This window comes from Python bivittatus, unplaced genomic scaffold (genome assembly GCF_059951505.1).
Source record: "Python bivittatus isolate LINGU-HERP-01145 unplaced genomic scaffold, Pbiv_v1 ctg000610_np1212, whole genome shotgun sequence".
In the NCBI taxonomy this organism is placed as follows: Eukaryota; Metazoa; Chordata; class Lepidosauria; order Squamata; family Pythonidae; genus Python; species Python bivittatus.
The window spans coordinates 5,870,670-5,896,002 of record NW_028277088.1 but is presented as its reverse complement, the minus strand read 5'-3'; the positions used below and the strand labels follow the sequence as shown (position 1 = coordinate 5,896,002).

Here is a 25,333-nt window from a genome sequence, read left to right as displayed (position 1 = left end):
TATAAATATTACTTAGAATAGTGAGAATTTCGAATAATGTGACCTGGGATTCATTAACTGCACTTATTAAGACCTATCTGTATTAGAATTGGGTGGTAAATTATCTGTTGACATGCATATAATCTTAGCTTCACTTTCTAGCATCCCCATGTAAACAAAAGCAAAAATCCTCATCTAACAAGGGATGAGAATAAGGCCGTACAGGTAGTCCTCACTTACCAACGACTACTGGGATTGGCAACTCTTTTGCTAAGCGATATGGACCTAAGGCATGACATCACGTTACCGCACTGACTGACAGCGGCAGTTCCAGCAGTCCTAGTTGCCATTGTTAGGCAAATCCTGTGTGGTCACAGCGCCCCATGGTCATGTGGTCACTGTTTGTGACCTTCTGCTGGCTTCCTTATTGACTTGGTTTGTCAGAAGCTGACAGGGAAAGTCGCAAGTGGTGATCCTGTGACTGCAAAGTTGTAATTGTGAACCAGTTGGCGAACACCCGAATCGTGATCACATGACTGTAGGGATGCGGAGATGGCCGCAACTACGAGGACTTGTTGTAAGTACCCCTCATTCAGTGCCATCGTAACTTTGAACAGTCGCTGAACGAGTGGATGTCAGACAAGGACTACCCGCATAGCTCTTTCTGTTCATCTTCCAAAAGAGCTTTGGAGCATGAATTAAGGATCTGCCGGCATCCTCCATCACAGAAACAGCAGACTAGGACTACCTTGGCGCTCTGAAGCAATCACCTTTTGGAGTTCAGATCAGAAGCCCTCTGGGGGAGACCCACTGTGTCAGAGAAGGAGGAGGAATAAGGCTGGAAGTCCAAATCACCTGATGAACGGCTTGAGAGAATTTGGGGGTCTTTGGGTAGAAGACTGATGCTTTTAGATAGAATAGCTTTGGGGACATGCTGCTTGTGATGTGATCTGGAGCATGGGAAATCACGTCAAAAACTGCAAAGGGGAAAACTCAGGTTTCCAATCCCAGCTGTCACTATTCCCAAAACGTGGGGAAGCGACTTGGGAAAAATGAATCTCAAAGTTACCTTTTCTCCCTGATTTTCCTTTGAAAGGATTGACTGATCAAAACCGCCTATGAGAAAGTGAGAGAAAGTTAGCATCTTATCTCTGAGAAAATGCCTGGCTTTTGTTGTGCGGCTGTTCTTTGTCGTATTGCCTAGCATTATTTTCATTTCCCCCCCATTATTATGCGTCACTTTTTAAAGGGCTCAAGATTAAAGTTTACATCATTTATTTACTTATTTATTGTGGCTTAAAATGCCACTCGGATCAGAAAAGACTCTGAGCGGCTTCTATCTCCCTCCACAGTAAGAAGGTTGAAAACGATAAATTATAAGGACAAAAACGAATTACAAAAAAAGGAGGAAACATCAGTAAACAATTACAGTAAATCTTTGCATCAAAGAAATAGTCAAACACAAAACACGTTCCCAGAGGGGTACTGGCAAAGCCACAAAATAATGAACATAAAAATTTATATGGAAGCCATTTAAAGCTACTCAAAATGTATAAAGCTGGGCTAAAAAGATTGGTCTTGGAAGTCTCTGAGGACCTCAGACATCAGCCTCAGTGATGGTTTATGATGTAAAAGCTGCTGAGTTTGTGTACTGAGGACATCGCGCTTTACAAGGCTGGCATTATTGGGCGATGCCGGAGGAAGGGGAGATAGGAAAACCCGCCCATGTTCATGCTCTTCTGATGTCGGACTTGGGGTCCCAGAATGCCCAGCCGTTGTGACCCCAAACCTTGCAGACTAGGAATTGTGGGAGTTGAAGGCCTTGTACCCTTGGAAGGATCAGGAAGACGTTGTGGTCCTGGAAGAGACATGCCGAAGACTAGATTTGCATAATAGTGATCCATAACATGGTTTGATACTTCCCTTAACAAAATTCAGGCTTCTAAACCATGGTTGATGGTTTAGCCCTTTGTGGTGTGTTCGGTAATCCATGGTTAAGCTAGCTAAGGGTTGGTGTGATGTAGGACCTTAGTACTAACTGAACAGCACCTAATACAGTGGTATTCTCCTTTCAACCAGTGGCACAGTTAGATGTGAACAGTGTTTGCCAACCTCAGCAACTTTAAGGTGTGTGGACTTCAACTCCCAGAATTCCCCAGCCAGCGTGCTAAAGTTGTTAAAGCTGAGAAATGCTGTCTTTACTAACCTCATTCACACAGAATGCTAAGTAATACAGTGTTTGTTTTGATAGAGTGCTTGGCATGAACCAACATTGTGGTTTGTAGCCATAGTTTAAGAGTAGCATGTTATGTGAATCCAGTTAATTATAGTTTATTCAGTAAACCAAACTATGGTTTAGTGTGAGATGTCAGTCCAGTTACCAGCTGCCTCAGCAAGCCATGGTAAAACTCATTATGGCTTCCCCTGAGTTGACAGCCCATGGTTAGCTTGTTTGAGAGATCACGCTGCTGGGATAGAAACCAATTCAGGGGGAACGTGGCTTGCATGATCTCCTTTGAGAAAGACTTCAGTTCATCTACCCGCTTTAAAATCCAATATAAAACACAAGCCCTGTGAACGAATCGGTTTGCCGTGCGACTGGTCAAAAAAGTCAAGATGGACGCCACAGCCGCATGATGGAAACCTGTAAAAACAATCAGAAGAAATATTTTATTAAAATGCATGTAAAGGGGGGGCAGGCTGACATCCCACGAGCACCATCATGCCTTTGAGCCCCCCCCCCCCCGGTGCCTCTGTGACACGGACAAGTCCGTGTAGTTTTCTGCATGACAGTACAGGGGTGGCGTGCCACTGTGTTCTTCCAAGAAGATTTCAACCCCCCCCACAAGTCTCACCTACAGCCCTGTGATCTCCTGCTAGCCTCCCATCCAAGCTTTAATCCTGGTCCTGCTTCACTTCCCAACCCAGACAAGGTTGGCAGAATGCGAAGGCTTCAATCTGCATTTTAGCTTTTCTTTTTCTGGAAAGGTGCTTCTCTTCTTCTATCCCGGAAAGTTTTCAGATTTCCTTGGGGAGGGAGATTTTCCGCTCCCCAGCTGCCTGCGTGTCCCACGGGAAACATTTCCTCTTGAGGTCTTCCCTCGGGATTTAAGGGGAGAAACTTCAGATTGTCGGACAGCTGCTCCGAGCAGGAACGAGAGGACCTTTCTGTGCGCTCCTGAGCCATCCGCTCACCCCTGAAAACCTGTTCAACTTTCAGAACCAAACCAAACCATTTTAAAAAGGAACATTGAAAGCAAATGCTTTTCAGTCCAGTGGAACGGTTTAAAAAAATGTAGAAGGCAGTTTTGGCTGGGCTCCACAAAGTGGCCGTCTGCTTCTCTTCCTGAGATGTTTGGTCAAGATGCTTTTCTTTCAAGCGGTGATGCTGTAGAAAGTTTTTGGCTAATGCCCGAATCTCCCTGCAGAGTCCTGGACATGTACAAGATGATGATATTTACCTTCCAGCTTCTCATCTCTTTCTTCCTCCTCTGCTGGATCAGCCAAAGAAAACGCTCACGTTTGTAGACTGTTGGACAAGGAAAGGGAGGCGTGCTCACTTTCGGCGTCAGGTGTGACTCTCTCAACACAGACTTCACGGCCGAAAAGTGTGGGTTGTCTGGATACCTTTTTTTGCAAAACAGCCCCCCCCCTCAAAAGTGCGCAGTTTGATAAGCTTTTTAAAAAAAATTTATTTAGCTTTCCTTGCCGGAGGCCTCAGTTATGTATGTTAAACATCAGCAAGCCTCATTAAAAAAATAAAGAAAGGAAAGGAAAGGAGATGCAACTGCTCAAACGGCGATTTTGATTTGGAGACTGTAACAATGGAATTGCAAAGTAAACCCGAAAAGGAAAACCTAGATGCAAGCAAGAGGACAGGGAGGTGCAACTCGTATTTATCTCATTTCTGCAATAAAAGTAACATGTATTTTGAGGAGTGTAAGGTGTCTGTGAACAGAGCTGTTTTCTGCAATGTAGCTTTCTTCTTGGTCTTCTTTTCAACTGCCCACTCTGGTTAGCAATCCTGCATCTCCTGGTGGTCTCTTATCCAAATATTGAGCAGGACTACCATCAATAGACAAAAATGTCCTTCACTTTTCTTTCTTGCAAATCCTGGAGTATAGAAAGAATTTTGGAATCCAGAAGAGGAATTTCCCAGCCCCGTTTACTGCAAGTTCATTAAGGTGGGTGGGGGGGGGGTGTCTTTGCATATTTGAAACGCTTCTTCTCATATTTTTCCCCACCTGGGCTGAGTTGCTGTTTTACAGTCTAAGCTGCCAACTGATTCCTCTCCTGTCTCTGGACGGTTTATATCTACTTTTTCTTCCATTCCTTTCCCAGACTCCCCACAATGTATCTCAGATGTAAAGTTCCTATAATTGCTGACTAACAGAGCTCCCTGTTGCTAAAATGGATTACACTGATCTTCCAGGTTCTCCTTCAGCTGAGCTGGATTCCAGCATGGAGCCAACAATGTAGCTTTCTTCTTGGACTTGTTTTCAACTTCTTACTCTAGTTAGCAATCCTGCATCTCCTGGTGGTCTCTTATCCAAATATTGACCAGGACTACCATCAACAGACTAAAAAAAAAAAGTCAAGTTGTTTGTCTCAAAATGTGGTGATTGTATCTTTTTAAAAAAAAATAAATTAACTGAATATCTTTATTTTTCGTAAAAAAAATCTTTAATATTAAAAAAGAAAGAAACTTAAAAGCGCAAACTAAAAATACAAACTAAGAAGAAAAAGAAAAAAAGCCACTTTGTCTGATCTCAGCCCCCACAACAGCTAAGCAGGATCAAGCCAGGTCAATATTTGGATAATATGGACTGATCCAGAGTCACCCAGTCAGTTTTCATGCCTAAGGGAGAGCCAGAACTCAGCTCTCCTGGTTCTGAGTCCAGCACCTTCACCACTATACCAAATAGGCTCTTTCCCTTTCTCAAATGTCCCTTGTGCTTCCCTTACTATTTATAGAGAAAATATGGTGAGCAAGTAGATTTGGGACAGACTACCTATCAGACTGCTGCTTCTGATGTTTTTTTAGTGCTGTGGTTTCTGCTTTTCATCACCGTTGTAACTGTGAACGGTCACTAAATGAGGCAGTTGCTAAACGAGGACTACTTTATTTAGTTTTATATACATTCCATATTTACATGTAAATACATTCCATATTTACATGTTTCCATATATTCAGCCTAGTTTTCAGTTTTGTCTTTTCCTTTTGTATAAAATAGTTGACTACATTCTGCAATTTTTATTACTGCTGTCTATTTCATTCTATTGCTTTTTTATCATATTAGCAGCTTCCTTAGATGCCTTTTGTGATATTGAAGCAGGGTGAATTCTTTAATTAGAAAGTAATACAGCTTATTCCACAGCATTGTTTCCAATAAGAAAATAGATAATTTTCTCTATGTCTTGGGGGCAAGGGAGATGTCCCCCCCTCCCCACTGAATGACATAGGAATTGAGTGAAAGAGAGAAATTCCTGCAAGAGGTTAATCCACAATGATTTATTTTTAATAATAAAGTCCTGTTGAATGATGCTTATAAATACCCATGCAGTAATTAAAAATTGGTCACTGGTGCAGCTTGGCAGATTTCTGATTGCTTAGGATGTTTAATACTTCTAAGCTATTTTTTAGAAATATTTCCTTTTGATTAAATATTTTACTCCTTTGACTGAGAATGTAGTTGCAAGAATTCTTTTTTTAACCTTTAGTTGGCATTTTGATAAAGGAGAAGATTGCTGGTGAGTATATTGCATTGAAAGAAAAGTTGAGACAGCTTACCTATCTTGAATTTTCAACTAGAATAAGAAATTGGCATCCTACAGGTAGTCCTCGTTTAGCGACCACAATTGGGACTGACAACTCGGTCGTTAAGCAAAGTGGTCACTAAATAAAATGGCAAATGTGCTTACAATCTTCCTTCAGCTTTCCTTTGCTTTCCAGGCCTGTGAAGGTCGTAAATACGAGGATTGGTCATAAAGTTACTTTTTAATCACTGTTGTAACTGTGAATGGTCACTAAATGAGACAATTGCTAAACAAGGACAACCTGTACTTAGTTTTATTTATTTTCATATATTCCACATTTACATGTTTAAGCTGGTAAGAAATGTAAATCCAGTTTTGCAAACCTGACCCAAGTTCTGTTGAATACGGTGTTTTGTTGAAACCTTATTCGCAGTTTATGATCTTACTCTTTCAAATTTCTTTTCTCCAGGCTAGAGATACTCAAACAGCTGATGTCCTTGTCTTTTTTTAAAATATTATTTTCTTGTATTAAAACACAAGTAGTACATTATATTATTTGGGCACAGTGATATTTATGCAGTGTTGACTAGAGATTTTTAAAACTCTGATGATTTAGATAACTTAAACCTTTAAAGATAAAGGGGGGAAAGGGTTTATGTCAATATGAACTACGATTTCTAAAATGTTAGTGTTGATAAACATAAGGTTGCTTAAATTTTACATCTCGAGCTGAGTGTAGCATTGATAAACAACTGCAAAATGCTTACATTATTTGTTATATAATAAATGTTTCTGTCTTAAGCTTAATACTTCAGAGGTCTACACTGTATTGTTACTTATTGTTGTTTATGCATATTGGAAAAAAGGGGAAAGTTGAACATCTATTTGGTTTCTAACATCCCCCTTCTTTAGGCCTTGACCAATTTACAGCATTTAGGCCCCCTAAGAAATCAACCGGCTTTCTGATTAGGCAGGTGCTAGAGTTGGTCCTTGTCGAGACTTAACTTCCATGCGTTTTCATAACGTGTTAAAGCCATTTAAGCTACGGTTCTTGTCATATGATGTTAAGTGAAATGAAAACAAAATAAAATTGGACTTTCCACTTGCACCTAGAAAAAATGGATTAGGAGTTTGGGAAGGGATTTAGGGCAGAGTTCTCCCAAGTAGCACTCTTCAGATATATAGACCTTGGTGGATGGGAAACACAAAATGGCAGCCACTGACAGATGTTGCCCATGAACAAAATGGCTGCATTGAGGGGTTTGCCAGTTAATAAAAATGGCTGTCATAGTGGGTGTGGAAAGTCACAAAACACGTGAAAGAGAAGGCAATCTCTTTCTGCTCCCTGACACCTCTTTTACTATCCCTTTTAGCATTGTCTTGTTAATTTTCTGGCCAAGCGGACATACTTCCAAAGAAGATAAGTTCGTTTTGGTCAGTTTAATTTTCTAAGAATGCCTATGAGGCCTGTGTGACTTTTCTTCAAACTATGGGTAGTGCAGGATGCTGGCCCTTTAATTTTCAGGAACCCAGCTTCCTGTGGAATTATATTTTAAATTAAAAGAATGGAGAAGAAAGCTTGGCAGATGTCTGTAGGACATATGAGGGGTAGAACGTCATGCCGGCGTTCCAGCCACGTTAACTTAAAAGCATGGATGCTTGAAGTAGCGGCAGGAACAAGAAGGCGGCTCTGTCTGTACTTTTGTCTGTGGCCTTTCCAAGTTCTTGTGAAGCTGTGATTTAAGAAGACCTTGTTTAAGGGAGGGATAATTACAGTTGCAGTCAGACTCGTTTAGAAGGCATCAGTATGGGCAAGGCTTGGTGGGACAATAATCTACTCCACGTCGGTGCTCCTAAGAATAGGCAAAAAGAGGCATTTTGAACAGCTGCAGTTGCTTGAAAATTACAATGAAGCGTAGGTGAATTCTGGGGTGTCCTTTTCACAAATGCAGTTTCTCTTCAAGTTCTTCCCCGTCTCTATTCATAGGCATATTCTTCAACTCCATTCACCTAGGAGTCAGGGTTAGAGTTCAGGTTGGAATTTCAATATGAACTCCTTGCTGGAACCTCTTTAGAATCTTCTTTTGTTTTTAACACACAGAGAAGAAGGGCTTCTCACTGAAACAGATCGTGCTTTTTCAGTACGTTGACAAAGGATCACCTATCCCACCCACCCCTTTTCTGAGCAGCAATTCTCAGCATTAAAAAACAAACAAACAAGGATTAATGTTGTCCAGGGCATTTATTTTGTGTGTGTACATGGATGGATAGGGATGGATGGATGGATGGATGGATGGATGGATGGATGGATGGATGGATGGATAGAGATGGATGGATGGATGGATGGATGGATGGATGGATGGATGGATGGATGGATAGATATGGATGGATGGATGGATGGATGGATGGATGGATGGATGGATGGATAGATAGATAGAGATGGATGGACTGATAGGGATGGATGGATGTATAGATAGATATGGATGGATGGATGGATGGATGGATAGATAGAGGTGGATGGATGGATGGATGGATGGATGGATGGATAGAGGTGGATGGATGGATAGATAGATAGATAGAGATGGATGGACGGATAGGGATGGATGGATGGATAGATAGATATGGATGGATGGATGGATGGATGGATGGATGGATAGATAGAGGTGGATGGATGAATGTATAGATAGATAGAGATGGATGGACGGATAGGGATGGATGGATGGATGGATAGATAGATAGATAGATAGATAGATAGATAGATAGATAGATAGATAGATATGGATGGATGGATGGATGGATGGATGGATGGATGGATAGAGATGGATGGACGGATAGGGATGGATGGATGTATAGATAGATATGGATGGGTGGGTGGATGGATGGATGGATGGATGGATGGATAGATAGATAGATAGATAGATAGATAGATAGATAGATAGATAGATAGATAGATATGGACAGGGATGGATGGATAGATAGATATGCTGGGCCCCCAAAAACTATACTCTCTCTTCTTGGCTTTTACCTTTATCCTCATTGTTTCCTTCCCTTTTGTCTTCCAGAAATCCCTGTAATCTTGGTACTTGCCAGGAGAGGGGAAGGACCGGTTTTGCTGAGTTGATCAGGGTCACTGATTTTTCTGTTTGAACAATATATGGATTTAATATATTGCTGTATTTTGAACAATACAGGGAGTACAACAGAGCAGACGGCTTTTTCCTTTTTCATAGCTTATTCCCCACTTCTTATGGATATGAGCAGTCTTTTTCGTTTGTATCTCCCCCACTTGTATGACAGCATTCAACGGCAAATTAACAGAAATGATGGGCTTGGCTGAGATGGGGATTTTGCTAAGCCGTAGCAGCTCGAGTTTACAATCTTCAAATGTAAGTGCTGTGCAGTGAGCACACATTTTAGTTTGTGTCATAGAAACATACATAGTGTAAACCATCTGTCCCTCACTTGGTCATCTTCTAAAGTGTTGGATTTCAACTCCCATCATTCCCACCCTCCTGACTGAAGGATTATGGCAGATGAAGTCCAACACATTGGGAAGTACAAGATAGAAGAAGGCTGCTGTGAAGGCTTGAATTGCACAACCAAACCTTATGATACTGGCTATCTGCCGATGATTGATAACAATTATGTGCCATCAAATCAGTGTCAACTCTTAGTGTCCACATAGATTTTCTCCTAACCTGGTCCTCCAGGTCTTCTGCAACAAATTATACTCAGTGGCATATTGGCTTTTCTTCCCTTACTAGTAATGTCCTCATTTGCTTCCTAATTTAGATGTAATTTATTGTGTCAAACTGCCCTTATAGGCTAAATTAGCTAGACCAATAAGCTAAGTAAGGTGAGCTTTTTTTTTCCTTCAGTGCTTCCAAATCCAAATTTTTTCCTTAGATGAAAAAAAGAAATTGCCTCTTAAAAGTCTTTGCTGTTTTGCGTGTATTTTTTCCTCGCTAGAGTTTCTATGATTGTCAAGGGCATAATAGCGAGATTGATTAATACCTTCGCTGTCTCAGTTCTGGATGACAAAACCCATCAATAAATGTTGTACTGTTGGAAACAAGCCACCAAAGAAATTATGCTCCTAGTATGGGGCAAAGTATAGTTCCTGCCTGGATAAGACCATGAGTTGGCCATGCAAGGTTTACCTAAGGAGAAGTCGACCAAGAGGAAGTCTTTTTAAAGGAAGCCTTAGTACACAGGATAATTTGCTTGACCTCAAAGGCAAAGATGGAGGTGCATTTCCAGTGCTTTCCACTTCCTTTTCCTTTTATCAACAGTCCATTAAAGATGAAATTATGGAACAGTATTTGGTGCCTTTTGATTACTAGTGTTGATTGATTGATTTCATGCCATCAAGTTGTTTTCAACTCCTAGCAATCACATAGGTAGATTTTCTCCATGACTGTCTGTCCCTAACCTGGTCTTTCAGGTCCCTCAACAGTGCGCTCATTGCCACTGTGACTGAGTCTGTCACCTTGCTGTTTGTCTTCCTCTTCTTCTCTTTCCTTTGTTAGTGTTAGGAACTGTCTAATTTACCTTCTGACCGTGTGGGTAAGTAACTTGCTGCAACGGCCAGTAGCTGTTGGTCCATTTGTCCACCTCTATCTGTAGACTTTTTCCGGGATGGGAAACCAGAGACCGTAATTCTCTAGAGAAGACTGGGCAATGGGAAGGAGTTTGGGGTATGTTATCCAGACCCACAACTCTTTGTGCAAGTAACCCACCTTAATGCCAAATTGATATTGGAATTCTTTCTTTGGCATCTCAGTTTATCCTGAATATTTACATTTTTATGTGTTGATCTGTTAGTAGCATTTCTATCCTGCTTCATTCCAGCTGGTTCTGAGTAGCGTATTATTTAAGCAGGAAATGAAAAACAGCAAGGATGAACCACAGAGTTGTTATCCCTCACAGTGAGAAGAATTGCTAGCCCTCTTTTCAGAGGGGAAAAACCTTTCTTCTTCAGTTTGCAACCACAGTTTAGTGCACTTGAATGCTGCCTTTAATTCAGCGTTATCTGGGGAAATATTCTGTTTGTACCTGATTCATTTTCAGCAAATTCACAGCCAGAGAGAAGAGCTGGGATTTACGATGACATTTTCAAGGACAAAATCTAGAGGAACACTTAATGATAAAGCAGACAGGGTTCCTATCTGAACCAGATGTTTCACCAGAAGTATATATGTACATAAGTGCCCTCCCCCGAAACCTCTCATTTTTATCAGACAGACCGCCTTTTTGTAATTCTTGAATTCTACCCTAGTCCAGTAGAAGCAGAGATTTTCCATACATATTTTCAATTCTAAGGGAAGCACTGACATCCAGATTGAAAGTACAGGTAGTCCTCACTTAGCAACCACAATTGGACTGGAGTTTAGGTTGCTAAGCGATGCAATCATTAAGTGAATCATCATGTGACTGGACCTAACTTTATGACTGTTTTTGTGGCTGTTGTTAAGTGAATCACATGGTTCCCCATTGATTTTGCTTGCTGGAAGCTGGCTGGGAAGGTTGCAAATGGCAATCACGTGACCCCGGGATGCTGCAACCGTCATAAGTGCGAGCAGGTTGCCAAGCACTCAGATTATGACCATGGGGGCGCTGCGACAGTCATAACTTCAGGCACCAATCGTAAGTCACTTTTTTAACGCTGTCGTAACTTCGAATGGTCGCTAAACAAATGGTCGTTAATCAAGGAGTACCTGTAATATCTGAAGGTGTGGGGGACCAGAAGTGAGATGGTGTACTTTAGACTTCCCCAGCCTGCTGCTCTTTAAATATATTGAGATTACAACTCTTCCTGTTCCCGAGATGTGGTACCCCGGTTAAGGAAGATGAAGGACCTGCTTCTCTACCCATGGCAATGGGTATCAACACTGTGCCATGGGAGCCATTATGTTCAAAGATACCTTCCTCGGTGCTAACTAGGCTGCCTCTCCCACCTTTCAGTTAAAGAATTAAGTGGAAGATGGCACAAGGAAAACATCATCTCTAGCATCTAATTAATTTGCAGCAATGCCTTTGGGCCCTACAAAGGTCCACTGGAATGGTAGCTTGTCTTCCAGCAGGCTCATTGTGCCTTGTTGTTGTTGTTTTAATGATGGCCACACAGCCATTAGTCGGGAGGCCAGGGTCCTGCAGCAGTAGCCATTTTGTGAGTGCTCCTGGCACGTTCCTGTAATATTCCCGCGATGCCTTCAGTTCCCAAAAGGCGATGCCATTCGACATCCAAATTAACACCGGCCATCACTCCGACTTGGGCCTATTAATTAATCAACGGAAGAGAGAGTTGATTGGTGTGTTGATTTGAACTTGGAAAGCCTACTGCCAAGGTGGGAACCTGAAACCTTTTGCAACATCAGGAACCCATCACCAGCACTGATCTAAGGTGAGAAGCCCACAGAATCTGTAGAAGACGACTTAGAATTGGCTTTTTAAAAAAAATACAGTTCAAAGCCCCAGACGCCCTTCTCAAAAAGTAGGAAAAAGAAAAGGCAAAAAGTGGGCTGCTGTTTCACGTGTAACATGATTTCATCCACAGTGTAATATGTGGCCTTCCACTGCCAAAAGATTGTGGTCACTGTATGGTTAGTGCAGTATTTCTCAACCTTGGCAAATTTATTTACTTACTTACTTACTTATTTATTTTTCAAATTTAGATACCGCCCATCTCACAAAAAAGTGACTCTGAGCAGTTCACAATAAAACAACAATCAATATTAATTAAAATACAATAACAATTAAAATACAGTAAAAATAGAATAAAACCAAACACATACACAAATAATAATATCTTCCAAGATGTTGATGATCAGTAAGATGTTAACATATGGGAGCATCTTCAAGGTGCTAGCCACTCCCAGGGTTGGTTGCCCCTTTTTTCGCCCCATGCCAGTTGGCAGAGCCAGGTTTTGACTGCTTTCCAGAAGGACAAGATTGTTGGGGCCTGCCTCACCTCTGGGGGGAGAGTATTCCATAGGGTGGGGGCCACGGCAGAGAAGGCTCTCTTTCTGGACCCCGCCAGTCGACATTCTGTCATCGACGGGGTCCGCAGCATACCCTCTCTGCCTGACCAGGTGGGATGGGTGGATATAATGGGGGTCAGATGGTCCCTCAGGTAACCCGGTCCCATGGCATGTAGGGCTTTAAAGATGATAACCCACACCTTGAATTGGACCTGGAAGCAAACTGGGACCCAACACAGCTCACACAGCAAAGGGATAACGTGCCATCTTTGGGGCACCTAAAATAGCCTGTGCAGCTGCATCTTGAACCAGCTGAAGCTTCCGGATACTTTCCAAGGGTAGCCCCATGTAGAGCGCATTGCAATAGTCTAATGCAGGAGATGACCAGGGCATGAGTGACTGACTGGAAGGACTCCCAATCCAGAAAATGGTGTAACTGGTACATAACATGTAGTTGAGCAAAGGTCCTCCTGGCCATGAGTCCAGGAGGACCCCCAGATTACACACCGGGTCTGTCTGGGGTAGTGTGATCCCATCCAGAACCAAAGTTGGTAAACTTCCCAATACAGAGGAGCCCCCAACCCACAGCCACTCCGTCTTACCAGGGTTCAGCTGAAGCCTGTTTTTCCCCATCCAGACCTCCATACCCTCCAGGCACCGCGAAAGGGGAGTCACAGCATCACTCAGATCACCTGGGATGGAGATGTGTAACTGGGTATCATCTGCATATTGATGATGCCTCATCCCATGGTGGTGGATGATCTCGCCCAGTGGTTTCATGTAGATGTTAAAAAGGAGCAGGGAAAGTACCGAACCTTGCGGCACCCCATAAAGGAGGGGCCACGGGCTGGACCTCTCGCTCCCTATCAACACCGATTGGGACCGGCCTTGGAGGAAGGTGGTGAACCAGCACAAAACTGCGCCACCCACCCCCATCTCCTGAAGCTGACCCAAAAGGATACTATGGTCAATGGTATCGAAAGCCGCTGAGAGATCAAGAAGAGCAAGGATGGATGTACTACCCCCATCCTGCTGCCACCAGAGATCATCCAAAAGTGTGACCGATGCTGTTTCAGTTCCAAATCTGGGCCTGAAACCTAACTGAAAAGGGTCCAGGTAGTCTGTTTCATCCAGGATCCTCTGGAGCTGCAATGCCACCACCTTCTCAACCACCTTCCTAAAAAGGAAAGGTGGGAGACTGGATGAAAATTGTTCAGTATGGTGGGATCCAGTGATGGTTTCTTGAGGAGGGGGTGTACCAGTGCCTCTTTAAAGGCCGGTGGAAACACTCCTTCTCTCAAGGATGAATTCGCCTGGACCCAACTGCATGTCACCTCCCGAGCTGCCTTAACCAGCCAGGAGGGGCATGGATTTAAGATGTCTGGGCTTCAACTCCCAGAATTCCCCAGCCAGCAATTCTTTCTGTCTCTTACTAAAAACCATGTGGAAGTCACCTTTCCTGCAAGAGTTCAGGGCAGTAGTCTTGAGATAAGGTAGAGTAATTAGTTAATAACTTGAAGACTGGAGCTCAGCTTTGTGTAGAATAGACCTAGTTCAGTCCTTGGCATCTCCAGTTTCGGGAAAGTCCTTGAGAACCTGAAAAGAAAAGACACTGACAATCAAAGCAGACAATATCCTAGAGAGAGAACTAGTCTGATATAAAACAGCAGACTTAATTCAATTCATTTTATTGGAAGGGAAGGAGGAATTATGGGTGTGGTCTGACCCACAGCTTACATAGTGGACTAACAGTCACTGTTGTTCCATCACTCTTTCCACATTCCTTACAAGACTATTGCTAATAGTCTTGGCCTTAGATTCTCAGATTATATGTGGAATAATTTTATAAAGAAGATAAAGCATAAAAGGGAGACTCTTTTTATTACCTTAAGCCAGCCAATCAATGGGGATTCAAACCCATTCTTTCCTCTGCGAAGTCTAACACTGATTGCTGCAAGATACTGAGTATGTGAAGGATTACATGCATTTCATTCAGAAAGATGTTTAAGTACTTAATCCTGACATAACCACCCTGTCAAGAGATACAAGGAAACTTAGATGCCCTCGCGTGGATGAATATCTCCAAGGTTCTTCAGCTGTGAATGATTTCAGTACAACAGCATTTCCTAATCTAGTACTTTCCAGATATGTTGGATTTAAGCTTCCATTTTTTAATGCTGTCAGAAGAGCTGAAGGACATCTGAAAGATCCCAAGTTGGGAAAAATGGCAATTACATAGCCCTTTAAAGAAAAACAACAACTCTGGATTCTTCTTGTCAAAAGTGTTAACTTTGCTTGGGGCAGATGACTTTTCTAATGCGTTTTATTCTCACCTCTCTCAAATCTTTAAAGACCTTCCCTGACCAGCATTTGGAGTATTGCTGTCCCATTATTTCTGTAGGATGTCCAGAAAAGGAAACCTGGCTGAAAGAAATCAGAGGCTGATACTATTTCAGAGAGGATGTTTCCCTGAGAAAATTGAGAAGCCCCCACCCCCCACCCCAGAGGGTAAAACTGCTGAGATTTTGTCTAGGTTGGAGAATTGCTCTTTGGCTCTGCTATTCCCATCTGTAGCTTCTGTGTAGGCCCCACTTAATATCTAGTCTGGTAGCGTTGAAGCACTGAGATTATTATTTATCAATTCCTTCGTTGAAGTCCCCAGGCGTACATGGGAGACTCCCCCCAGTTACGGAAATGACCACACTTGCAAGGTAAGGCTTAATAATCTTATATTAGAATCCTGATGTATGCCGTTCTGCATACCCCATACATTACTTCTGCAACCCCTAGCTAGCAGTCTAGACCAGTGTTTCTCAACTTGGCAATTTTAAGAAGTGTGGACTTCAACTCCCAGAATTCCCTAGCTAGCATGCTGGCTAGGGAATTCTGGGAGTTGAAGTCCACGAGTCTTAAAGTTGCCAAGTTTGAGAAACCCTGTGCTGGTGCTTTAAAGAGTTGCAGGTGGGCTGTGTTCCTGCCCCCACTCACCCAGTAGGGCAGAAGTGCTATTATGCTGTAGTATTGCTTAGGAAACTGTATGTAATCCTTTTAGAAATTAGTGTGAGGTTGGGCAAGGTAAAAGCCTATGGAAATGGGCAACTAGGTTTTTTTTTTAAAGACGAAATCAGGAAAAGAGCTGAAAAAGAACTTGGAGATGGTGGCACTTTAGAGGTTAAGAGCTGTTTTTTCTTTCCTTTTTTTCCCCAAAGGGTGTTTACTTTTTTGGCAAAACTTTTGTAGGAAGTTGAGTGTTGAATGCTTGAGCTGCAAAACCAAGGAGAACTGTAAATTTTATAATATCAAATCAGGAGAGAAAAGTGGAATTTGTGGGGATAATAGCCTCCCTGAGTATTCCACACCCATTCAAATGCACACACCAGTCCCCTGGTCTATTCCCTTAAGAGAGAGCATGATAAAAAGTTAAACAGCTGGAAAGACGATTGCTGATGTGGACTTCTGCTGCATTAGGCAGGTAGGACAGGAGCTTGAACAAGGGATTGCTAGCTTCATTGCTGGCTTCTCTTGAAAAAGAAAAAGTAAGTTAATGATGGGTGACCAGGCTGTTGTAAAGCTACTCTTGCAACTTTTTTCTCATGGCTGCTGCTCAGCGTGTAGAATTTGGAGACAGGCCACCATGCAAGGGCTGAAAAGGATTAGCTTGGTCATGCATGGTGGAACCCAAGAAGCAAATGGCCAATTCATCTGGTGGATGTCTGCATGTGACATTTTCCACACATTTGCTGCCTTTTGTCCTCAGTTAACTGCAGTGCATTCTCAAAGTTCAGCAAAGTAGGCTGGAAAGCATACAGCCCATAGCCTTTTAATTTGAGTGTGTGCGCATTTATGTGCAAGAAAATATATTGCTCCAATAAATGGCTGAGTGGAGTCAGAAGTCACCCTGGAATGAGATGAGAATGCTCTTTCTTCTAGCAAGATGGTCCTCCTGAGAGATATCTGGCCAACGTATAATGAAAAAATGCTCCATTCAGCTAAATCCATGTTCTGCCATAATTATGACTTCCCTGCATGATTCCTGCCTTACATTTATGAGGAGAAGAGAGAAAAGATGGACTTTCTTATCAGCGGCTGTGTTTTTGATCATGTTAAATCCTAGCTGGGTTTACTTATTTTAAATGTCTTTGAAAGTGTAGCTTGGGCTTTTCCATCCTAACACACTCTAGATACCTTCAGGCTGCAGCTTCCAGAATTCTTAGCTTCTGCTTGCAGAAAATTGTGGGACTTGCCATCCCAGTGCTTCTGGCAAGGTGCAAAACTGAGGAAGATTGGCATAGCCCTTCTGAGTTCTGTTTCCAGAACATTGCATATGCTTGCAAGGAGATGAATGTGCAGGAATCTTGAAGCTAAGCACTCCAGGGTGACAGACCTGGTGGGTGGCTGATGTGATCAGAAGAGGTTGCTACATATGCCTAGAAGAGCAGGGCATCGTCTTGGAGACAGGCCTTCTTGGTGGTGGCCCCTGCATTTTGTCATACTCTAATTCCTGTAGTTGTTGAGCTCCCCCATTACAACTGTCAGCTACCTTCTGAAGACCTCTTGCTTTCATAACTTCTCAGTAGAAATGCGACAAATGATTTGTGTTGTCCCCCCCCCCTTTTAAAGCTCTTTTGTTTTCATTGCTGCCTTTTAAGAATTTTTGCTGTCAACCTCTTTAAGAGGCAGCTATAAGGAGAATGGTATGGAAATATATTAAAGTCCATGACTGTGTGTTGCAGTTATAAGGAGCATGGTATAGAAAGTTATTAAATAAAGTCTATGACGGTTCAGTGCTTGTCGATCACACTGTTCAGATGCACAAGAGTGAAGAAAGATGACAGGTTGGTAAATGGTGGGAAGACATATCAGTCAATGCAATGTTAGGATACATCCAGAGATTCACGTAACTTCCATGACAGGCCATGACAGTTACCATACCAAGGAAGAGATGGCTACCTTGAATTAATATATTCCATAGTCTTGTGTTCATGCTAGACGGGACATAGAGGAAGGCTTTAGAAGCAAACAGGAAGGTTGATACAGGATAGAGACATCCGCTAAGTATCCTAGATCTCAAGGCATTTAAGACTTTAAAAGTAATTAACCCAACACTGAATTGGGTGGAGAAGCAAATTGGCAGTCTGTGGAAAGTATTGGCAAAATGCATGCAATTTGGGTGTGACATTTGTGCCGAGGGAAGGGTGATAGACCTGTGCTTGTGATTTAAAAGTTTGTGTATACAGTAATCACTTGAGAAGATGAGACATGAGCAATCAAGCTGGGCTTTTCATAATTCTTTGAGCAACTTTGTGGCAAGAAGTGAGAAACAGTAGTATATAAAGTTCTGGAAGCCAGTTCCAAGTTTTGGGGGGATGTTTATTGAACTTCAATTAGGAAATACACTGAGAGCAATATTTCAGATATAGGACCAAATTCTCAGGGAGTTGAGAATCTAAGAAGACAGTTCTTCAGTGTGGGACCAAGTAGAATCCGGAGTGGAACCAAGAAGCCATTTGGCACCCTGTGTGGGTCCTTCCAGAGGGACCTTTATTTTGTCCTGCCTTATTAACAGAACTGTATGATTTATACAGAACCTTTCATTTATAATACTTCGAGTGAACCTCCATATGAAAAAAAAAAAAATCAGTGGATTAACTCCACCATATTTTTGGATTGGTACTGGTCTGAAAGCATGAGTATAGTTTTAGAAAAGTGCAAAAAAAGGGAAGAATGAAGAGGAAAGACATGGCTTTAGGATGTAAGGCAAAAGAATGAAGGGAACTAGAGGTATTCAGGAAGGACAAAGGGCCTAGCTGTTTGAAGAGAGCAGGAGACTTGGGTGGCCAAGTGGCCTGCTGAAATTGGGAGAGCAAAGGGCAGAGTAATAAAAAGAAATCAGGGCAGAGCAGAGACACCTTGGCAAAAGTGAACAAGTTACCCAGAGTTTCCTAGCTTCTTCCTCTACCTTTCATTCACACCAATACTTTTGGAGCAGGGACAATCCCTGGAATTTTCCAACTGGATTACATCTGCCTTAAGATTCTTCTGTGGGGCCCTGAAATAGAATATATCTCACTGAGTAGGAAGCTAACCCCCATAAAATAATTGGGGGAGGGCTTTCAAAATTCTCTGCTGGAATGTGAAAACTGAAGGCACCCAAGTCCTCTTTTTATGGATTTTGGCTTTTTGCCCCTCCTGAAGAATTTCAGGAATCTCTCGGCTTCCTTTTGGGCCTCTTAAGGACAATGTTGTCTTGACAAAAGGCCTTGCTATGCTTCCTGATTCTTGATGCCACCCCTTTTTAAAAAACAAAAACAACAAAATGAGTCCTTTGTTTTGTTTTAGTTGAAGGTTAATTTCACTTCAAAGCAACTGGGGAGAGGAAGCTTGAAAATAGTTCTCTTTTGTAGGAAATGATTTTCGATCAGGGAAGGCAATCTTCGTCTCTGCATGTTATTAGATGATTCCTGGAAGGTTCAAGTGGTTTGGATTAAGGAAGCATTAAAAAATAAGAACATGTGTTTTAGTGCTCTTTCTCTTGTTTTAGAAAAGGTGCCCATGTAAGGTCACTCACTCTCACCAACACATATCACTGAAAAGAGAAAATGGTTTGTAAATAGCATTCCGCAGTTCCCTTGATGGAACTTTTTCCACTGTTTTTTGGCAGGGATCATGGAAGGAACCTTTCCTTCCTCTCTGGTTTGGATTTGAGAGGGAGGACAGGACTTCTCTCCTTGAGTTTTCTGCCAAGTTTTGGAAGGAACAACAACTAGGGTATCTTGGTATTTAAGTAATTGTAGAATCCCCTTGGGCTTTTTTAAGACCTTGAGAGAGATGGGGGCAATGTGTTCATTTGGAGCTCATCTACCCACCACACACTTAGTTTTCACTGTATCCTGTGGTAGGATGGCATTACTCTCCATTGCTTTTTTGAAGTCAGAGGCTAGTAACAAAAGTGTTTGGGAAAACCCAAAATACCGAAATAACTCTTGAAGTTCTATTTTAATTGATCAGCCGTATGGTCTTGAGTCAAATACACTGATCCGTCTGTCATTTCAAATATGGAACTATACTATGAATAGCACACATTCCAGGTAAGCCAAGTGTGACTATCTTCATCCACCATGAAGGCCTTGCCCTATGCTGCTGTGTTGCAAAATAAACCCTGAACAGGACCTCTGCTCCTTATAATTAATTGAGGTAATTGTGACCCTCCAGATATTTTTGTATTAGGGGTTGCTGGAAGTTCTAGGTAGGAGCATCCAGAAAATTGAAGTTCTTTACTTCTGGTTACATTGACTAGCAGTGCCCTCCAAAATTTCCATCAGAGTTTTCCCCACCCTTGAAATGCTGGAGCTCTCACTTAGACCATATTACATTCACTGCCAGAGTTCTACAATGAATGTATGGTCCTTCTCATTAAGGCTGATAATTCCAGAAGAAAGGCTAGAGACCTTTTGGTAATAGATTGTGGAGCCTTGTCTGCTGAAGAGAAGCCTCAGATCATTTCTCCAATTCCAAATTTGACACTTGAGTGAGGATCATCCCCACAGCTGTGATGGGTTTGCTGGAAGAGGGCCCTGAAAGTATGTATGACTACCTGAGCCAGCCAAGCAGAAGACTATTCATGCAGTCCTGTTTCGATCTGCTGGGAAATAACTTGAAATCATATGCATACTCAATTAAACCTCTCTGAACAGAATGGAATTGACTTGTGACTAAGGATTGTATTGCATAGGATTGTGTTGAGAAAAAGGCACAGCCTCTACTCTGTGGCAAACCAGTTCTGTAGTTTGGAAGGTCCCGTTAACTCAGATGTTGGCCTTGTAAACTATGCAGAACTTAGTTTGCCACAGAGTAGAGGTTGATCTGATAGGGAAATTAAAATTGGACAAGTACATTCACTCTTGTCAAGAACAATTGGCCAGTTCTGTCATTAGTTATGTGGAAAATCTATCAGCTGTCGACTCTGATTCTTTTTGTTGCCAGCTTTATTTAGTGTCTCCACAGTTCAATTTTATCTGTGGCTTAACAATTCTCTGAAGATTGTTTTTGAGAACTGGGAACTCTGTTCCCATGTGGGGTGTTGTAGATGCATTTATCACTGTGCTCATGAACATATGGAGAAACGTTAAATAGATGTGTCTTGTTGGCAATTATGATCCTCAGAAAAGGAGAGCAAATACATTGGGGATTCCATAAGTCAAGGCAAAGATTTATCATTTGATTCAGTAGAGGGGATCTAGCTCCATAGCTGCCCTATTGTACAGTAAATGTTCATGGATATTTCTCAGGTTTAAACACACATCTTTTATTTTTTAAATTAGACAGGTAATTAAACAGGGAAAGAAAAGGAATAAAAGGGATAAAAAGTAGGGTACAAATGAGTAAACAAGGGATTTGCAAATGTCATGATTGATTGGTTACATGCCATCAAGTCGTTGTCAACTCTTAGTGACCACATACAGTAGATAGATTTTTCTCCAGGCTGATCTCTCCCTAACTTGGTCCTTCAGCACTTCCAACGGTGTACTCATCACTACTCTAAGTGAGTCTGTCCACTTTGCTGCTGGTCATCATCATCTTCTCTTTCTTTCCATCTTTCCCAGCATTATAGACTTCTCCAGAGAGCTAGGTCTTCCATAATGTGTCTGAAGTAGGATAATTTGAGCCTGGTCATTTGTGCCTCGAGCGAGAACTCTGGGTTGATCTGTTTAATGATCCATTTGTTTGTTTTCTTGGCTGTCCACAGTATTCTCAGGAGTCTCCTCCAGCACCAGAGTTCAAAAACGCCAATATTCTTCCTACCTTGCTTCTTCAAAGTCCAACATATGTCATAGAGATTGTAATTTTGTAGGTGGACTCACTTACAATGGCTATGAGTGCACCGTTGGAAGAGCTTGGATTCCAATTGCTGTATGAATGCTGGTCTTGGAGAAGACTTGTGGTTATGCTTAAAGCACAGGTTCCACCCCCAACTTCTCCCAATATCCCTGCAAAACTCCTTTCAATTGATAGTACATAAAATTGAACTGGATGGATGGATTGACAGAGAAAGAAACTAATCCTGAGAAGATAATTGATGGACAAATTTTAATTTTTCTATTTAAATCAGGGGTGAGGGAGACTTTGCTTTTCCTTTCTCATTGATCTAGTTATAAATAACCTTTACCGAGATAATGGGCACCTTTCAACAGAGGAGTTCTACTCCACTGTTTCTCTGGAATCTTTTCTAGTATATTTGGATCCAGATGTGCAGAAAATTTTGTAACAATGTTTGACCCAGTCTGTCTTGACAGCCCCAAGATAAATGGTCCAGCTTTATTTTCTATTTCTGCTTCACCCTGCCAAGAAGACAGACGGTTTGAAACTTGGATTGTTCAGGTGAAAGAAGATACCAAGAATGACAAACAAACCTAATTTAGTTCTTAGGGGCTTGATTTACCTGAAGTTTGCCCTTCTGAACCAACGTTCTCTTCTCTGCTTATTTGGTATTGCAGCTCTCCCAGCCCCTCCTTAGTTATCAGACCATTGGATTTAGAATTGTGGTATTTGAAAATGTCAAGAAGAACCAATAGGAATATTTCAGGGGTGGGGGGAACAATCTTGGTCAACTCAGCACCTTTTGAAGCAGATTTAAAACATCTGATAAGCTGCTTTGGGGCATCAGTATGTGACTTCTGACCTGGAGTGATTCTACTTAGATCTTAAAAACCGTATGTCTGTAAATATTTTTTCACTCTTGTGGGTTAAAAAAAAAACTTCTTTCTAACAATGCAGTCCTAAAGTCTCAACTCTGAAGGAAGTCTTATTGATTTCAGGGGGGAGTTGATCCCTTTTAAGTATAGGCTTATGACCTTCCTCTCTCATCTGTTTAACTGCTTTATAATGTTTACCTCTGATCATCAGGAACAAAGATGTTTTCCAAAGTGAGATTTATGGCAGTGGTTAAAGTGTGGGATTAGGAGCAGGGAGATCCACTGTCAAGTGCAACGTCAACTATGGAAGGTCATTGCACGACTTTGGGTTGATCACTCTCTTTCCACCCACTTTACCTCATGGGGTTATTGTTGGGATAAAATGCTTCTTTTGACCCCTTGGAGAAAAGATGGATGTTGTAGGAAAAATGCCATATTCACCATCATACATGTCCTTAAACCTCCACAGTGGGATATAAAACTAAAACAGACAGACATGACTGTTGATCAAGGAAGAGTTAGCACTCCAGTGCCCACAACTTTGGTGATCATCCATCCACTCATAACATTTCTACCCTATGCTTCAGCCAAAAACGTGCTCCCAAAGCAGTTTAGGTACGATCAATGGGAAAAAAGCAGGCTTAGAGACCATGGTTTATTCCATTCAGAATACAAAGGTAGAACCTCCCACAATTATATTCTACTAATTCTTACTTAGTTTGATGATGGAATCTCTTTCCAAGGAGGAAAGAACATTGGTAAATCCTTATGGGTGAAATAGGATGGTGTCTTTAGTCATGAGGTGGCCAAGAGGTCTTTCTTTGTATCTCTTCTCTCTTCACCTGCGGCTCCCTTCCAGCTTCCAACTCTGCTCCAAAATAACCCCCCCCCAAAAAAAAAGAATTGGGGAAGCAACACCTAAGCATCCTGACCATAACATAGAAAAACAGAAATGTCATTTGGAGGAATGGATGGGAAGCTTCTCACAAATTGCAAGCCAGGTTCCAGCATAACGTTTGAGTGGGTACTGAAATACTGCAGTCTGTGAAAATGGAGTTCCAAGAGGGTGTAGTTGGTAGAGAAGTGGATTAGAATTTGATTGTGGGAACCAGAGTGTTAAAAGTAGCTATGAAAATGCCTGTTTATCATCTATGAATGATTGGATGTTATTCCTCTTGGATGTCAGGTGTTTGGAGAGGTAGTTGCCCTAGGACAGTGTTTTTCAACCGTGGCAACTTTAAGATGGGTGGACTTCAACTCCCAGAATTCCCCAGCCAGTATGTTGAAGTCCACCCGTCTTAAAGTTGCCAAGGTTGAGGAACCCTGGTTTAAAGAGAGGTTGCTACATTTCATCCCTGGAAAGGTCTTTCCTCCTCTAGAATACTGTAGACTCATGGTCATGACTACCTTCCAGTTGGTCCTAATATATCTTCCTAAAACTTTTTTCTCTCAGGTATTTCAAACCATGCATTTTATTATCAAGTTAAGAGAAGAAATATAATAAAAGCCTTATCCTCCTTGGATATTTTTGATCTCTAATTGAGTTAAGGTGAAGAGGGTTTTTTTTTTAATTACAGTATGCCATAATAGTGAGAGGAAGCCTGATTCTTACCAAGTACGGAAGCTGAAGTTTGAAAGGGGCTGTTATTAATTCTTTCTTCTTGCCAGATGTGTTCAATTTTGATACCAAGATGAAGCTTAGCTAAGATTGTGGTTATAATTATTATATTTATTTGCTAGTTGCAAAGAAAAGAAACTTGTGTCACTATTCTCTGGCATAAAATCATATTCTGAATATCGTGTTAAAGATATGTCCCTGTATCAGATCGTTGAGTGTGAAAAAGGAGCACCCTACGCGAGGCTTTTGTTAGACAATTAGCATTAGTAATTCATACTTTTCTACGGCAGATGATTGGGAATCTGATAGACAGTAGAAAGATCAATTTTCTATTTCTTATTGACTTGGATTGTGTCTTGGAAATCTAAGGAAATTGAGCAGGATTGCCTTGGATGAGGTGAAGGGGGTCTAAAAATAGATAAACCATGGAAGGCAAATATTGTGATGCAAACTTATCCCTTCTTTAGTTTGATGTTAGCTTATTGCAGTGTTGTCCAAACTTGGCCACTTTAAGATGAGTGGACTTCAACTCCCAGAATTCCCCAGCCAGCAATTCTGGGAGTTGAAGGCCACTCATCTTAAAGTGGCCAAGTTTGGACAACACTGGCTTATTGTTTCTCTTTTCATCCACTGAGAAACCTCATGACATTGCATGGCATTATTGCCCAGTTGTGGGTTATGTAAGGTTAATTTCCCCAGTGATTGGGGAAAGTTGCTTTATCAACGTGGGAATGGTAACCTTCTGGTCCTTGAAATGGGTTGGCTGAAAATCAGAAACAGATTTTATTTTTAACCCCTTGAGGCAAGGAACACTTAAAAAAGCAAAGGATGCATTCCCAGACTCTAGGGAAAAGTTCCCTATCCATTTTGCATCATTGTCTCTACTGCTGTGGTCTTCCCTTCTGAGAATATTTAAGTGTGGCCCCTGACCATGAAAAGCTTGTCTTCTCCCTCTCCCCATACCTTGTCATCTCTGGTACCAAGACAGACGTTTTGGATTTTGTAGCAGCAACATCTCTAGTCCTTTCATCTGGCTTTGCAGACACATGTGTTTTCCCCTGGTTTTGTGACTTTTTGAAGATCTGACACTCTATTGTCCCTTGCCTCTGATTAAAGGAATAATGACACAGTTGCCAGATGTTTTATTAAGGATACCCTGGTTCTGGCCTTTTATTCCACAAAGAACAGGGCTGCATAGAGCATATTATTTGCCAGAGAATATTAAAATTCTGTTGGACTTGGCTCATAGCTGTGAAGCAACTTGTTTCTGATTTTTTGATTCTGAGAATGTAGTAAAGCAGACAGAG

The 25,333-nt window shown here is 41.7% G+C and overlaps 1 protein-coding gene across 1 annotated transcript in view; it reads left to right on the top strand.

The window, feature by feature from the left end:
* The window catches only part of ACVR2B (activin A receptor type 2B), a 121,471-nt gene that overhangs the window by 55,239 nt on the left and 40,899 nt on the right, over nucleotides 1-25,333 (top strand). The window lies entirely within an intron of this gene.